The sequence below is a fragment of the Nomascus leucogenys genome, chromosome 5 (assembly GCF_006542625.1).
Source record: "Nomascus leucogenys isolate Asia chromosome 5, Asia_NLE_v1, whole genome shotgun sequence".
NCBI lineage: Eukaryota > Metazoa > Chordata > Mammalia > Primates > Hylobatidae > Nomascus > Nomascus leucogenys.
Window position 1 is genome coordinate 84,039,255 of NC_044385.1, and position 16,570 is coordinate 84,055,824.

Genomic DNA, 16,570 nt, shown 5'->3' on the forward strand with positions numbered 1-16,570 from the left:
TAAGGGCATAAATTCCCATTTACATGAACTTAAGGGTATAAAACAATGCAATGACATGAAAATTCATCTGATACATACCTCTACAAACTGTCTCCACTATATACTTATCCAGATGTTAGTGTTCTGGTTAATATATGTCATCAAACACTGAATCTGGTTGACAAGGATTTCTAATCCAGATCTTACTTACTGTTAATACATTCAAAGTGCCAGCATTTTTACATTTACTATAAAACTCACATGAATCATCAATAAATTTAATTTTCTATTTATGACAAAATTAGCATGTTGATTTCTCCAAAAGTAAGACAGAGATATTCATATGGTAAAAAATACTGAAAGCCAATAATAGTGAACTCAGTCAAAAGACAGATTGAAAAAATTTGCTATGCCTGATCCTACATATCAGAACGGTTTTGGGTAAACTCCCAGTAAGTTTAATTATTTGGAAAGACACCAAATAAATTAGAACATACATATGGAAAATACGATCTTGTAAACAATCCATATTTACAACAGTGTGCATTGCTTGATTGCCAATCTGCTGGTGGGATTTACGTATCTTCTTTGCACTTATCTGTTATTTGTAAGTATATGGATTTTGAAACTAATCTTTCTTTCCTTTCTTCCCATCAAATAAAGGGAGCAGTAATTGTGCTCTGTCACATGAATAAATATTACTTTCCTAAAGGTGAATCAAGAATCTTAATTTTGAGTCTATGAAATAAATGAAAATGAGGAAAATACACTTTATAATCAGTTTCATAAATAATTCTGTTGTGCTCTCATCTTAAAAGCTTTAGTATCAAGTTAATTTTATTTTTATTAAATTAGAAACAAATATATAAATATACAATTCTGAAAAGTATCTTTTAACAGTATTGGTGTTATTGGTTATTTTCTTGCAAAATGTGCTTATTTAGGCCTAAATCATATGACAGATTGCTGTAACTCTCTACCCATGTCATGTAGGTAAAGAATGCTATGAAACTATTGCCCCTTTATGTAGTAAGGAATTTGGTCTCGCCCAAAGAGAGGTCTGGCGTTGTCTTTGGCTAACCTCCAAACTCTTGTAATTTTCCAAGGGACAGGACCATCTCTTGTTATTCATGCTGGGTACCTGAAAGTTTAAGCTCACAAGGTCATTCAGGTAGGCCCGTGAAGCTATATAATATGTCACACCTTTTGGAGGTGGTGGTTAAAGTTCAACCAAATGAGCCATGCATCAACAAATCATGCCTAGGTAATGAAGCCTCAATAAAAATTCTGAAGGTCAGGTGAGCTTCCCCAGCAGGCAAAACTCTGTACGTACTATCACATGTAATAGTGAAGAGGAGGTGAGACAGTCTGTGTCTCCATAGTGAGTGAATAAGCAGAAGCTGCCTGTTTGGGCCCCTTCCATACCCTGCCCTATGTGTTTTTTCTTTGGGTTAGTCTTAATTTGTATCTTTTTCCTTATAATAAACTTACTGTGAGTATACCATTTCAGTTGGTCCTGTGAGTCTTGCTAGTGAATTATCATACCTGAATGTGATCTCAGAAAAACCCTGAACTTACATTTGGTGTTAGAAGTCTTGGGTAGACTTGGCAGCCTGGAGAACTGCCCAGTAACCTTGCAGTTTGGTTAACTCTGGAGACACATAAGGTCAAACTCTCATAGAGCATTTCTTTTTTATTTAAAATAGATTATAAGCAAAGACTCTGTAATCAAGGCATAAATCTAATTATGAATTTGTATTTCTATAACGAATGGTAGCCCCTATAATAGTTCAGTATCCTCAATTAATTGATTTCTAAAATAATGTATTTGATTTTTTTAATTGAAAATATTTTTACATGTTAAAAAATTTTCACCTTTAAAAATAATATGTAAGCACATAATTTACAATATATTTGTTTAAAATAATATGGGTGAGTTTTGATTAAGAAAACTTTTAAAAATAAAAAATTGTATCTATATAGTCAATGCATTTTTGGTTTTCTTTTATATTTGGACCACTAGTTGTCCACTAGTTATTGTTCATTTTGATCCACTAGTTTATTTTACTGAGACTATATAACTTATTCTTACAAGAGCTCTAACAATGACTAAAGTCATTGTTAACAAATGCTGATAATATCAAAGCAATTGTATTTGCTTCTAAAAGATGCCATAAGCAAACATAAAAGAATTTTCCAATAAAAAATAAAATATTTCATAGATATGAATTGGTATTCTAACAACATTACTGAAATACGTGCTAGGACCTAGCACAAAGACAATGCATCCTAAAAGCTGCCTGAAAGACTAGCAATAATGCTATGCTCTCCTGGCCATTATTTTAAGAGATTTAGGAGACAATTTCAAAACACTAGAAAGCCAGATAATCTTTCATTCTTTTTTTATTTTACTTTTAAACTCAAAGCTGGCATACTTTCCCAATAGGTGAAGCAAAATACTCATTTTTATTTTTGAATGATCAAATTTTCCATTCCTTAGTGGCTTTTTCCATTTGGATAATGATCTTCAGATCTTTGTAGTGAGAAAGAGACAAATTGCATCGATGGGAAGTGTTCCAGAAAGTGAGCTACAATACTTGACCCAGTGTCAAGCTGGAGTCTGGCTGCTTTTCTTTTTCCCACTTTAATGATGTTAACCTACAGTTATGATGGAGAAATAGAATATATTTCTTCATGGAGACCTGTTGTTCAGTATCACAAAAGCTAGATGCTATGCAAGAGGATTAATGACTTAGAAATAAAAGAGTTGAACTCTTCTGGCTTCTAGCTACAGAGCTGATCAATCTATTAAGTTAGCATCAACAATGTGTAAGGTTTTGATTTCTAAAACGAGGGAAAAATACTTAGCAGAAATACTTTTAAGAACCAGCCAAAAAAATCCTTTTCTAAAGTCACAAAAAATTACTAGAAGGCAAAGTAAGTTTTCTGTTTAATATGTGAAATAAAACGTTTCCTTTTAAAGTTAGGTTACTCAAATATCAATAGTATGGTGAAGTATTAATGATTTTCCTGTTAGTTAAACTTAATGCTTAGAAATCTTGCCAAACATGGCAGGAACAAGAGCAGATGGAGTTAAGATGATGAAGAAACTTCTGCCTAAGCTCTTGGATACATTAGCAAATAATCAAATACTTTTAAAAATTGAAATATGTTCTCGTAAAATATGTGGAAGGATGCCAGTTTGTAGAGAACTACATTCTTTTAAGAGAAAATACATATTATGGGAAAATTATTATGGCATTATCTTTGGAACCATATTTTAAAAATGTATTTCCACACACTATGAAAAAAACACAATATATTAAAATAGTAGAAAATAGTCAACTAATTAAAATAAAATACAAGAGCAATATTTCATTAAGAAGAGAAAGCAGGCAAGATCCAAAATTGACACCCTAACATCACAATTAGAAGAACTAGAAAAGCAAGAGCAAACACATTCAAAAGCTGGCAGAAGGCTAGAAATAACTAAAATCAGAGCAGAACTGAAGGAAATAGAGACACAAAAAACCCTTCAAAAAATTAATGAATCCAGGAGCTGGTTTCTTGAAAAGATCAACAAAATTGATAGACTGCTAGCAAGACTAATAAAGAAGAAAAGAGAGAGGAATCAAATAGACGCAATAAAAAATGATAAAGGGGATATCACCACCGATCCCACAGAAATACAATCTACCATCAGAGAATACTACAAACACCTCTACACAATAAACTAGAAAATCTAGAAGAAATGGATAAATTCCTGGACAAATACACCCTCCCAAGACTAAACCAGGAAGAAGTTGAATCTCTGAATAGACCAATAACAGGCTCTGAAATTGTGGCAATAATCAATAGCTTACCAACCAAAAAGAGTCCAGGACTGTGAATCCAGGATGGATTCACAGCCGAATTCTACCAGAGGTACAAGGAGGAACTGGTACCATTCCTTCTGAAACTATTCCAATCAATAGAAAAAGAGGGAATCCTCCCTAAAACATTTTATGAGGCCAGCATCATCCTGATACCAAACCCTGGCAGAGACACAACCAAAAAAGAGAATTTCAGACCAATATCTTTGATGAACATTGATGCAAAAATCCTCAATAAAATACTGGCAGACCGAATCCAGCAGCACATCAAAAAGCTTATCCATCATGATGAAGTGGGCTTCATCCCTGGGATGCAAGGCTGGTTCAATATATGCAAATCAATAAATGTAATCCAGCATATAAACAGAACCAAAGACAAAAACCACATGATTATCTCAATAGATGCAGAAAAGGCCTTTGACAAAATTCAACAACGCTTCAGGCTAAAAACTCTCAATAAATTAGGTATTGATGGGATGTATCTCAAAATAATAAGAGCTATCTATGACAAACCCACAGCCAATATCATACTGAATGGGCAAAAACTGGAAGCATTCCCTTTGAAAACTGGCACAAGACAGGGATGCCCTCTCTCACCACTCCTATTCAACATAGTGTTGGAAGTTCTGGCCAGGGCAATCAGGCAGGAGAAGGAAATAAAGGGTATTCAATTAGGAAAAGAGGAAGTCAAACTGTCCCTGTTTGCAGATGACATGATTGTATATCCAGAAAACCCCATTGTCTCAGCCCAAAATCTCCTCAAGCTGATAAGCAACTTCAGCAAAGTCTCGGGATACAAAATTAATGTACAAAAATCACAAGCCTTCTTGTACACCAATCACAGACAAACAGAGAGCCAAATCATGTGTGAACTCCCATTCACAATTGCTTCAAAGAGAATAAAATACCTAGGAATCCAACTTACAAGGGACATGAAGGACCTCTTCAAGGAGAACTACAAACCACTGCTCAATGAAATAAAAGAGGATACAAACAAATGGAAGAACATTCCATGCTCATCGGTTGGAAGAATCAATATCATGAAAATGGCCATACTGCCCAAGGTAATTTATAGATTCAATGCCATCCCCATCAAGCTACCAATGACTTTCTTCACAGAATTGGAAAAAAACTACTTTAAAGTTCGTATGGAACCAAAAAAGAGCCCACATTGCCAAGTCAATCCTAAGCCAAAAGAACAAAACTGGAGGCATCACACTACCTGACTTCAAACTATACTACAAGGCTACAGTAACCAAAACAGCATGGTACTGGTACCACAGCAGAGACATAGATCAATGGAACAGAACAGAGCCCTCAGAAATAATGCCGCATATCTACAATTATCTGATCTTTGACAAACCTGACAAAAACAAGAAATGGGGAAAGGATTCCCTATGTAATAAATGGTGCTGGGAAAACTGGCTAGCCATATGTAGAAAGCTGAAAGTGGATCCCTTCCTTACACCTTATACAAAAATTAATTCAAGATGGATTAAAGACTTACATGTTAGACCTAAAACCATAAAAACCCTAGAAGAAAACCTAGGCAATACGATTCAGGACATAGGCATGGGCAAGGACTTCATGTCTAAAACATCAAAAGAAATGTCAACAAAAGCCAAAATTGACAAATGGGATCTAATTAAACTAAAGAGCTTCTGCACAGCAAAAAAAAACTACCATCAGAGTGAACAGGCAACCTACAGAATGGGAGAAAATTTTTGCAACCTACTCATCTGACAAAGGGCTAATATCCAGAATCTACAATGAACTCAAACAAATTTACAAGAAAAAAACAAACAACCCCATCAAAAAGTGGGCGAAGGATATGAACAGACACTTCTCAAAAGAAGACATTTATGCAGCCAAAAGACACATGAAAAAATGCTCATCATCACTGGCCATCAGAGAAATGCAAATCAAAACTACAATGAGATACCATCTCACACCAGTTAGAATGGCAATCATTAAAAAGTCAGGAAACAACAGGTGCCGGAGAGGATGTGGAGAAATAGGAACACTTTTACACTGTTGGTAGGACTGTAAACTAGTTCAACCATTGTGGAAGTCAGTGTGGTGATTCCTCAGGGTTCTAGAACTACAAATACCATTTGACCCAGCCATTCCATTACTGGGTCTATACCCAAAGGACTATAAATCATGCTGCTATAAAGACACATGCACACGTATGTTTATTGCGGCACTATTCACAATAGCAAAGAGTTGGAACCAACCCAAATGTCCAACAACGATAGACTGGATTAAGAAAATGTGGCACATATACACCATGGAATATTATGCAGCCATAAAAAATGATGAGTTCATGTCCTTTGTAGGGACATGGATGAAACTGGAAACCATCATTCTCAATAAACTATCGCAACGACAAAAAACCAAGCACCGCATGTTCTCACTCATAGGTGGGAATTGAACAATGAGAACACATGGATACAGGAAGGGGAACATCACACTGTGTAGGGTGGGGGGAGGGGGGAGGGACTGTCGTAGGGTGGGGGGAGGGGGAAGGGACAGCATTAGGAGATACGCCTAATGCTAAATGACGAGTTAATGGGTGCAGCACACCAACATGGCACATGGATACATATGTAACAAACCTGCACATTATGCACATGTACCCTAAAACTTAAAGTACAATATTAATAATAGTAATAATAATAATAATAAAGAAGTATTTCCAATATCCTGAAATTCAAGAATATAACTTTTCCCACCCAAGATTTCATGGTGAATTAAAGATAATTTTTAAAGCTGTCTCCACAAAGTAGTTTGTATGTTTGCTGCTACCAACTCCCCTTTTCTTATGAAATATAGCAGTTTTCTTCTCAATAATGATGGTAGCATTTTTAATGTAATTATTTCTGTTTGTATTTTGATTGTAATCTAGTTATTTTTCATTTGATGTTTTGTTTCCCTGTTCATTTTTTAAGCTGATGGCATGTCATCAATTATTTCTTATTTTTCTTTCTAAACAAAAAATGCAGTTATTTCCCCTCCTCAAAAATTATTCTCAAACACAGGACAAAATATCTTTATTCCATAAGACTTTATGCCAGAGTAACGTGATAAATAAGCATTCCTGTAAGTACTAATAACAGATCATCTTTTCTCGCAAAATATATAAAACATATGAAGAAATTACTATACTTAATATTGAAGTATTTTTAAATCATCTGAGTTTTTCAGTAGACAAGACTAATAGTGATATAAATGAAGCCCTTCCCTGATTTATTCATTAATGTTTCTTATATCAATTGTCTTCAACAACCTTAAAATCTTTTTGTGTCATTAAGAAAAAAATAGCAACCTTACTTGATAAACACATGATTTGAGGAATCAAACATACTTTTGGTTGTTAAAAGATTTGAAAAGCAGCCCTAAGAACAGATTTGATAACAGGAAGCCAAAGTAGTGGGGACTTGTTTTTTTCCAAATCCTCAAAATGTTTGCAAAATGGCACTAACAACTTCCAAGTAAGATTTCTGGAACTTTATTTTTCACTGGGAAAGGGCTTAGAGTTTAGAAAAAACCAAAGTCATCTCATGGAAAAAGTAACTTTTATTATTATTAAATTCAATAACTTATAAAGCTTGGACTTTCACCTCTTCTAAATAATGCCTTTTATCTATTTAAATATTGATTTGCATTTAAAAACTTAATTCTAGAACATACACTTTAATTCCTCTGATACTGAATGTTCCTGAGTCATTTCTCCTGAAAAACTGTCCCTGTTAGTGTTTTACTTAATCAGCATTTTAGGCAATATTTACATTTTTTAGATAGTTTCTATAATAATCAGAGTTAGTGTAATGAAATGTAACATGGCATTTTTCAATCATAATTGACCCTGTATGGATGTCCAGCTTTACTCAACAAAAAAAAAAAAAAAGGAAAACTGTCAACTTTTATATTTAGAAAGTTACTTTTTTAACTGCCCAAAATATCAGGAATTAAAGCTATTCTCATGACAAAAAAAATTAGAGAAAATGACACTTATGATTTTGAAATCAATAGAGAATATTTAATGTGATTAGGTTTTCAGGAAGTTGAATATGGGTAGTGAGATAACGTTCTTTAGAAAATGAAATAAATTTCCAAAGTTTCTCACACATTTTCCACAAACTGCTTTAAGTTGATAAGCAGTAGTCAAGCTCTTCATCTTTTAGATGAGAAAATGTTTTGTGTTTATTCTGAATAATAAATTATAGTAGCTTAGAGGGGGAAGAAACAAAACAAAAAGTACAAGAATCTGAAAGCCCTCACAACTAGAATACTGGCACAGAATTTTTATTAATGACTTTCAAGTTTATAAATTCCATTACATAGAAATTTTATTCTCATGAGATACCAGAGAAAATAGTGACTGTCTAAAGGGGACCATCGTTAGTCTTGGGTCTCTAGGCACTATTATTTTCTAACAGCACCTGATGTTTTTGAAGGGAATTGATTCTCTTCCACACAGTGTAGCCTTGCTAGAAAAGTACTGTCTAGTTCTCTACTTCTACTTCCCACTTTTTTCATTAGACGCCTGGTGGGCCAGATCCTTTATCCATTCATACTTGAGACAGCCTGTGGCTGGTGTGTGACCAACTGATAATGAGATCCTTATCATAATGAAGTGATTATCACTGGTGGGAGCTGAAGGCATGGAGATGATAACAGCAACAGAGATGTACTTTTCAAGGTAAACTGACTAGTCATTCCTGCTATAGATGGTGGTTTTCTTCCTGCTTTCTGCTTAGCTCTCAGGAGCTTTCATAATTTCAGCAGTCCCCAAGATTGCCCTCCTAGACTTTGTTTGATTCCGTACATTCCCCAATTTATCTCTCATTTCTTATAAAAATCCTCATTTGCCTTAAGTAACCTGGAATTAATACTTGTCACTAAGAGCACTAACTGTTGATACTACCTTCCTACTAAAAATATATACACTGGAAATTGAATTCATCCTATGTATTTCTTATAATTTTTTAAAATTATTAATATCAATCTACTTTATGAGACCCATACTATTTGACCTATAATTCTATATCTTTGTTATATTCAAGTCAATGATACAAGATACTAGTGATTAAGAAAAATATTAATAACATTGCATTACATTTTGGACACAAATTTTTAATTATAAATATACTTCCACACAAATTGTTTCATCTGATCATCATAAAAGCTCAACTTAAAGAGAATAAATGCTTATTTTCTATTTTACAAAAGAACTACCATTTAGTGAGGGTAAGCAGTTTTCAAGTGTAGGACATAATAAGTGCCAGAATTTTCAACCACATTTTAAACTTCATATTTAGTGCTATTTACCATACAACCACTGCATCCCTGCACTGTGCATGGGACAATCAAAGAACAAGTCAGTGGGATATGTTACTATCAAATAAAAAAATACAAAAAGAGGAAAGTTTGTAGGCATTGTTCTTAGAACAATGTATTAAATCATATAGAACAGTGTCAAGGGTTGATTGTAATGTCAGATTTCATTGACACAGTCAGAAGAAATCTATAACAACATTATCAGATTATTTCTCTTACATTTTAAGGGGCCTTGTAGAAATGTCACTGGTCTCCAGGAATCTCCTTCTGCCAGTGTCTTTTACCAGGACACTTTCTCTGGATAAATATGGGTAACTCAAGGGCTTTCGCTACATGAATTTTAAATTTCTTTCTCTCCATAGGCACCCTTTTAGTCCAAGGACTCTATTTATTGTGTCAAGGGTAGAATATCTGAGTATTGATAGAGAGTGGCTGACACAAAGAAGTATTTAACTTCATTTGTCAATTTTAATAATTGGCATGTATTTGTAGACTTTTAAATAATATTCAAATTTTAAAATCCCATCACTTGGGTCTTCAAAGGAGCCTCCTTCAGAAACAATTTCCAATAGACATAAGGAGAAATGAAGGATGTGACAATATATATGTGAACCAGAATTATATTTGGATTCAACAGGTCAATTATTCAGCTGATATTTCTATTTGAATATGCTTACGAAGAAAAATGTAGGGATAAGTTGAATTTATGGTGATGAGGAGTGGAGCACGTAAGGTCAGGGGTAGCACCATGATCCATGGTGCTGAAGGGCCAACAGGTCCCAAAGGCTAATGGATCAAAAGCAGATGATAACATTATGTATCCAGCACCATGCTCCCAAGACCTTGCACACTGTGTGAAAGGTGACTACACTGCTGGATGAAATTACAAGTGGAGCGGCATATGCAGATTCTCTTATGGGAACGTTTGAACTTTTGATCAAAATATAGGCCAGTGAATTCTGGAGAAAAAGAGTCTGAAAAACATCAGAATATTTTTGTTCCAAAGAATGTACAGTCTAGTCATATTGTATTGTGTCTTGTCATATTGTATTTTTCATAATATTTATTCTGATGTGATTTGCTATTTGAATGGTGTTTCTCTCTCTGAAATATGGAAAACTTGGATACTTCTTGACCAAATTACTGTAAACAATGACAGACTTATTGGACCTTACATAATGACATTCAAACAGAACAAAATTCAGCCCTGTGTGAGGAAGATGAATACTTCCAACAGACCAAAGAGAAAAACTTAATTTTTCCTCCTGCCTGAGTCATACATCCCCAGAATACTCACACTACATATTTCCTCTCTTTTGGGCTGGAATTGGACTTACTCTGTTCTTACTTGCTGCTATTATGATGTTTAAACAGCAGGTCACTGAAGGAGATAGGAAAATGGTCAAATAGTATCCACATCACATGTACTTACAGTAGTGCTGGGGTAACATAAAGCAATTCAGTAGAGTTGTATAATTTTTCTATTATTTATTTATTAGAAACAGGGTCTTGCTCTCTTGCCCAGGCTGGGAGTTCAGTAGCACCATCACAGCCCACTGAGCCCTCAAACTACTTAGCTCAGGAGATCCTCCCACCTCAGCCTCCCAAAATATTTTCTTAAATACAACATGATGTTGATTTCTTTACTTTTACTTTATGGTGAGCTCTAGTGCTGAGAAGGGCCTTCTCCCTCCATTTCTTTCCTGATCCTAAACTCTGTTTATCTAAATAACATAGGAATAAAACTGAAAAGCAGGATATTACTAGAGACAAGGTTTTGAGCATTTGTTATTTATGCTTTCATAGCCATGTCTACAGAGAATTAAGGGACAATGCTTTTTATATGTTTAATTTTATTTATTACTATAAGATCCAGCTACAGGTCCAAACTTGACTATAATTCGATTCGCAGAAAAAATATCTGTCCAAAGGAAACTACTAGAATGGCAATACTGTTTTAGGACACTTGCTGTTATCTTGTAACTGTTAAAATAAGATTTCTCTGTTTTACATCAATCAAAGGATACAAGTTTCAGATTTTGCCACTGCAGTATGGATTATATTAACTGGTGTTTTCTTGATTTGTGACACTGTTAGATGTTATTTTCATCACTGTACCAAGGGGTAACTGAATAATCATTTGGTCTAGCCACTTCTTGTAGGTTAGCAAACTTCTGAAAGAAACATGCACTTAATAGACCATGATGAAAGATATAAATACCCCTTAATTATCAGCAAAGCTTGTGTTCCAATCCTGGCAGAAAGGTCTCTGTTAATAAACTCAGTGTGTGTTTTAACTCCAGAATGCTGGAAAAAATAGACATTTTTGGTCAGTCTGAACTCAAACCAAGTATCTTGCCACCTGTAGGCAGATCCAAGAAGAAAGAAATCTCATTGCTGAGAAAATAATATTTTACATTAAAGATTTTTTAATGAATATAAATATGTTTAAATATTACTACATTTGAAGATTATATAGCACAAAAAGTTGTGAAACTTTACATATAAACAGGAAAGAGTGAGGAAGAAAGAAGGGCAGGGGAAAAACACCTTAACACACCATGACCAACCCTACAAAAGTGTGGTCAGATCAAGGTCATAGAATGAGATCAATCTGATTAGCAATTCCTCCTCCAAGGATTTAGTCAACTGAGCAGATGCTGCATTACTGTTTCATTTATTGAGCCAGTATTGATTTTAAAATCTAATAATTCCAGCCCAAATTCTTTTGTTAGTTTGTTTTCAAAGTTATTTTTTATTGAAAGGTGACATAAGTGAAGAAAATGTATTACTTATAAGTGTGTAGTCTGATAGATTCATATAACTATATAGATTGAGAAAAGGGAGTGTCATCTAGACTCAAGAAGCCTCCCATGTGCTTCTGTACTGTCAAAACATTTTCTAGACCGGGTGAAGTGGCTCATGCCTGTAATCCCACCACTTTGGGAGGCTAAGCCAGGTGGATCATCTGAGGTCAGAAGTTCAAGACCAGCCTGGCCAATATGGTGAAACCCTGTCTCTACTAAAAATACAAAAAAATAGTCCAGTGTGGTGGCACACGCCTGTAATCCCAGCTACTAGAGGGTGCTGAGGCAGGAGAATTGCTTGAACCTGGGAGGCAGAGGTTGCTGTGAGCTGAGATCATGCCACTGCACCCCAGCCTGAGTGAAAAAGTGAGACTCTGCCCCTCCCCACACACAAAAAAAAATTCTAGCATAGTAACCACTATTTTGACTTTTAATGTCATAAATTAATTTTACCTGTTTTGATCATTATAAATTAAATTACAAATACCTTGGGATTTTTTTTTTACTGTTTTCCAGTAATCATTAGTATGTGATATTTCTTACACAAGAAGAATTGGTTGCACAACAGGTTGTGGTTGCACAACAAAAGTTCATTCATTTTCATTGCTGTGTAATATTCCTCTTTGTGAATATACTACAGTTGCATTGCTTATTTTATAGTTGATGAACATTTAAACAGAATTCAGATTGGGCTGATTGCAAATGGTGCTGTACATGATGATATGGTTTGGCTGTGTCCCCACCCAAATCTCGTCTCAAATTGTAGTTCCCATAATCCCCATGTGTTGTGCAAGGGACCAGGTGGAGATAAATGAATTGTGGGGGCAGTTTTCCCATCTTGTTTTCATAATAGTGAGTTAGTTCTCATGAGATCTGATAGCTTTATAAGGAGTTTTCCCCTTCACTGGGCACTTATTCTTCTTCTCACAGCTGCCATGTGAAGGACATGTTTGCTTCCACTTCTGCCGTGATTGTAAGTTTCCTGAGGACTCCCAATCCATGCTGAACTGTGAGTCAATTAAAACTCTTTTTTTATAAATTACCCAGTCTCGGGTTTATTAGCAGCATGAGACAGACTAATATATGTGAATACATTTATATTAATACATGTCTTTGGAGGTTTGGCTGTACTAGTTTATTTTATGTAAATAGAAAGAAATTAAATTCCTATAAGTGAGATTATACATATGTTTAACTTTATTAAGTATTTACTATAAAAGGGTTTTCCACAATGTTTGGTCCAAGCTTTATACCCATTGGCAAGGTATGAGAGTTCCATTTACTTTATGTTAACACCACTTCTTATTGTCTACTTTAGTTTCTTTTTTTGTAGGTGTGTATTGGTTATTTGTGATTTTAATATTAAAATATCTTTGCCTAGCCTAAATCATAAAAACACTTTTCTGTAATATTTTCTCAGACTTATTGTTTTACATTTCAAGCTTAGTTTCTTATTGATGTGAAATTGATACTTGTGTAGTTGAGGAGATGAGGGTCAAGATTATTTGTTTTCCACATTGATACCCACTTGGTCCAGCATCTTTAATTTGAAATGTCACCCTTTATTCATTGTACTGCATTATTGAATATTTTCATAAATTTTGCATTAAGATATTTTCTCTTGACTCTATTTTGCTACATTAGTCTATTTTTCTTCCCTGTGATATTACCCTATTATCGGAATTTCATTTGTATCATAATAATTCATGATATATGATAGACCAAATTCTCCAACTTCATTGCTTTCCTTCAAGATCTGTTATCCTATTCTTGCCTACTTACAATTACATAAATTTAAGAGTTATTTTATCAATTTTTGGAAACACTGATTATATTTTGATTGGTTTTACATTAAACCCAATAAATTTGTGGGAATTTAACATATTTATAATATTGGGGACACTGATGAATAGATGTCTTGAAAGCTTTTGTTACATTAATACTTGGGTTATTCATGTTTGTTAATTACTATGCATTAAATGCATATTATTTTAAGTGTTCTAATCATTTGTTGTTAGTATGTAGAAATAAATTTGCTATTTGTATATTGGTCATCTTTGAGTAAAATTCTCAAATTCAGTTGTTTATTTTATAATTTATCTGTAGATTATTTTGAATTTTCTTCTTAAACAATGATATTATCTTCACATAATATTATTTTCTTCCTCTCTAATCCTTGGGAGATTTATTATTCTTTCCTTGATGCATTAGCAAGAAGCGTTAATAGTGGTCACTCCAGTCTCATTCCTAAAGTCAGGGGAAGTTTTCATTACTTCACTATTAAAACATGGTGCTTTACATATTTTTTTGTAGCTAACTCTTATCAAATCAAGAAAATTATTTTAACTTTTTGAAACATTGGTTCATAAGTCAAGTCAACCTAGTATTCTTCAAATAAATCTAAGCTATTGTGATATACCATCTTTTTCATGTATTTCAATACTACATCTGCTAATATTTTATTAGTTTTTTTGCATCTTTGTTATAGGAGAAGGTGGCCTGATTTTTGCCTTTATTGTAATGTTCTTGCCAAACTTTATATAAAGAGTATGGATGTCTCATAAACAGGTTTATAGATTATTCTTTGTTTTTCTGTTTTCTGAAATAATTGTATAATAATTATAATATTCTTTCCTGAATATTTGGAACAATCTTCTGGTAAACCTATATGGAGTTCACTTTAAGGGAATGCTTAAATTATTGACTACATTTCTTTAAGAAACATAGGACTTTTTGAATTTTATATTTCTTCTTGAGACAGTTTTGCTGAGTGTTTTATAAGAAATTTTCTCATTTCCTTTAACTTTTCAATTTTTTCAACAGAGTTGCATATATTTTATTTTGATTTTATATCTTTAGTCTCTTTTTTCATCCCCCTTACTGATACTGAGTTTTCTCTCCCTCTGTCTGTTTTAATGTTCTTTTCTAAGCATTTATCAAATTTTATGAATATTTTAAAGGAACTAAATTTGCCTTGGTTAACTTAGTTTGCTGTGTTTATTTTCTTAATTTTTTATTATTAATAGTAATAGAAAAGGCCAGGTGGAAGTGACCAACATTTAATAAAATAAAAGCAACATAATTTCCTGCAAGCTATGGTGGAGATAAAAAATCATCCTTAAGTATTTATATAGAGGTAGTGGACTCATCATATCTTGGTTTAATTTACCAACTTTGCCCCTGCAGAAATGGATGGATGCTGGAGAATGACTAAAGACTAACTCAAGCTCATCCAGTAGTACCCCCAATCACAATGACTGTGACAGATGTGTTAGGTTAGTGTTATGTGTAGTAAGGTCTCAGATAAATGATATGCAACAACTGATTTTGAAAATTTGCTCTTTTTTATCCTAATTAGAGAAGACTTAGAATTTTTAAATTGACATAAAAAGGACAAATTATACACTTACAGTTTTTTTCCAGGGCTATGTAAATTCTCCCACTTTCTTTTATAATATAGTTCAAAAAAATCTGGACTATTCAGATGGTCTTAGCATATCATATTGAATCATTATATCCATGCCATTATATCAGTTGGGCAGAATGAGAAAGCAGTGACTCAGAACTTGAAAAGATACATGCATTTCTAAAGGTTAAAAAATAAATCTGGTGAAGATTCAGAAGCCTGCCACACTCATAAAATGTAGGGGTTCTAGTGGTCAGAGTGTGCCAAAACATCCACTTATAGTAATAGATAATTATTAAATCTTGCAGTTTCTAAACCAAAGAACAAATCATAGTCTCAGGTGTGCTTCTTCATAATGAGAATCAGTCTGTTCTATGCATGGGGACACTTACCTGCTCCATTTTTTGAATGACACAAAAATCTGCCAGCTTTGTTTGAATGGGTCTCAGAGCAAGAAAGACTTTGTTCTGGGTCCAAAATATGGTGGAAGCAGCTTTGCCATACAATCTCACTGACCCTGTGATTTTAGAAGTATCAGTGGTGATAAAAGATGATTGTGGCGAGATCTAGGGGGAAAAATCCCATTGTAGCGGTTCTGGAGCAAGGCCATGTCATCTGTAAGCCATTGTCACTTTTTGAAAAACAATACTTTGTGCTATTGAACTCTGGAAGAGAAAGAATCTTTAACCACAGGACATCGAGTAACCATGCAGCAAAAATCGCCTATCATGAACTGGATTCTGAAAACCTCACAAAGATATAAGGCAGGGGAAGTCCACATACAATCCATTGTATGATGGGGTGGTATATGCAGGATCAAGCACTAGCAGGGACAGGGAACATGAGCAAGCTGCATGAGCAGGCATCCTAGACCACTGCAGCACTGGCACACTTCAAGCTGTTCATGCCTATGACTAGGAGAAAGAAGAGGAAAGTGCCCAATCATGGTTTACAGATCTGTCACCTCAGTGTGTGAGTTCAGACCATAATAATGTATGGTCATTGCATTACGGTTCAACTAAAGAGTAAAGTTTTAGACATTTGTGAGATAAAATCCTCAGAATCATCAGAAATTCAAGTAGTGGATCTGGTCATTTACTTGGTTTGGAAGAATAAATAGAAAAATAAATGACCTGAAATTACAATATATAGATTCATGAGCA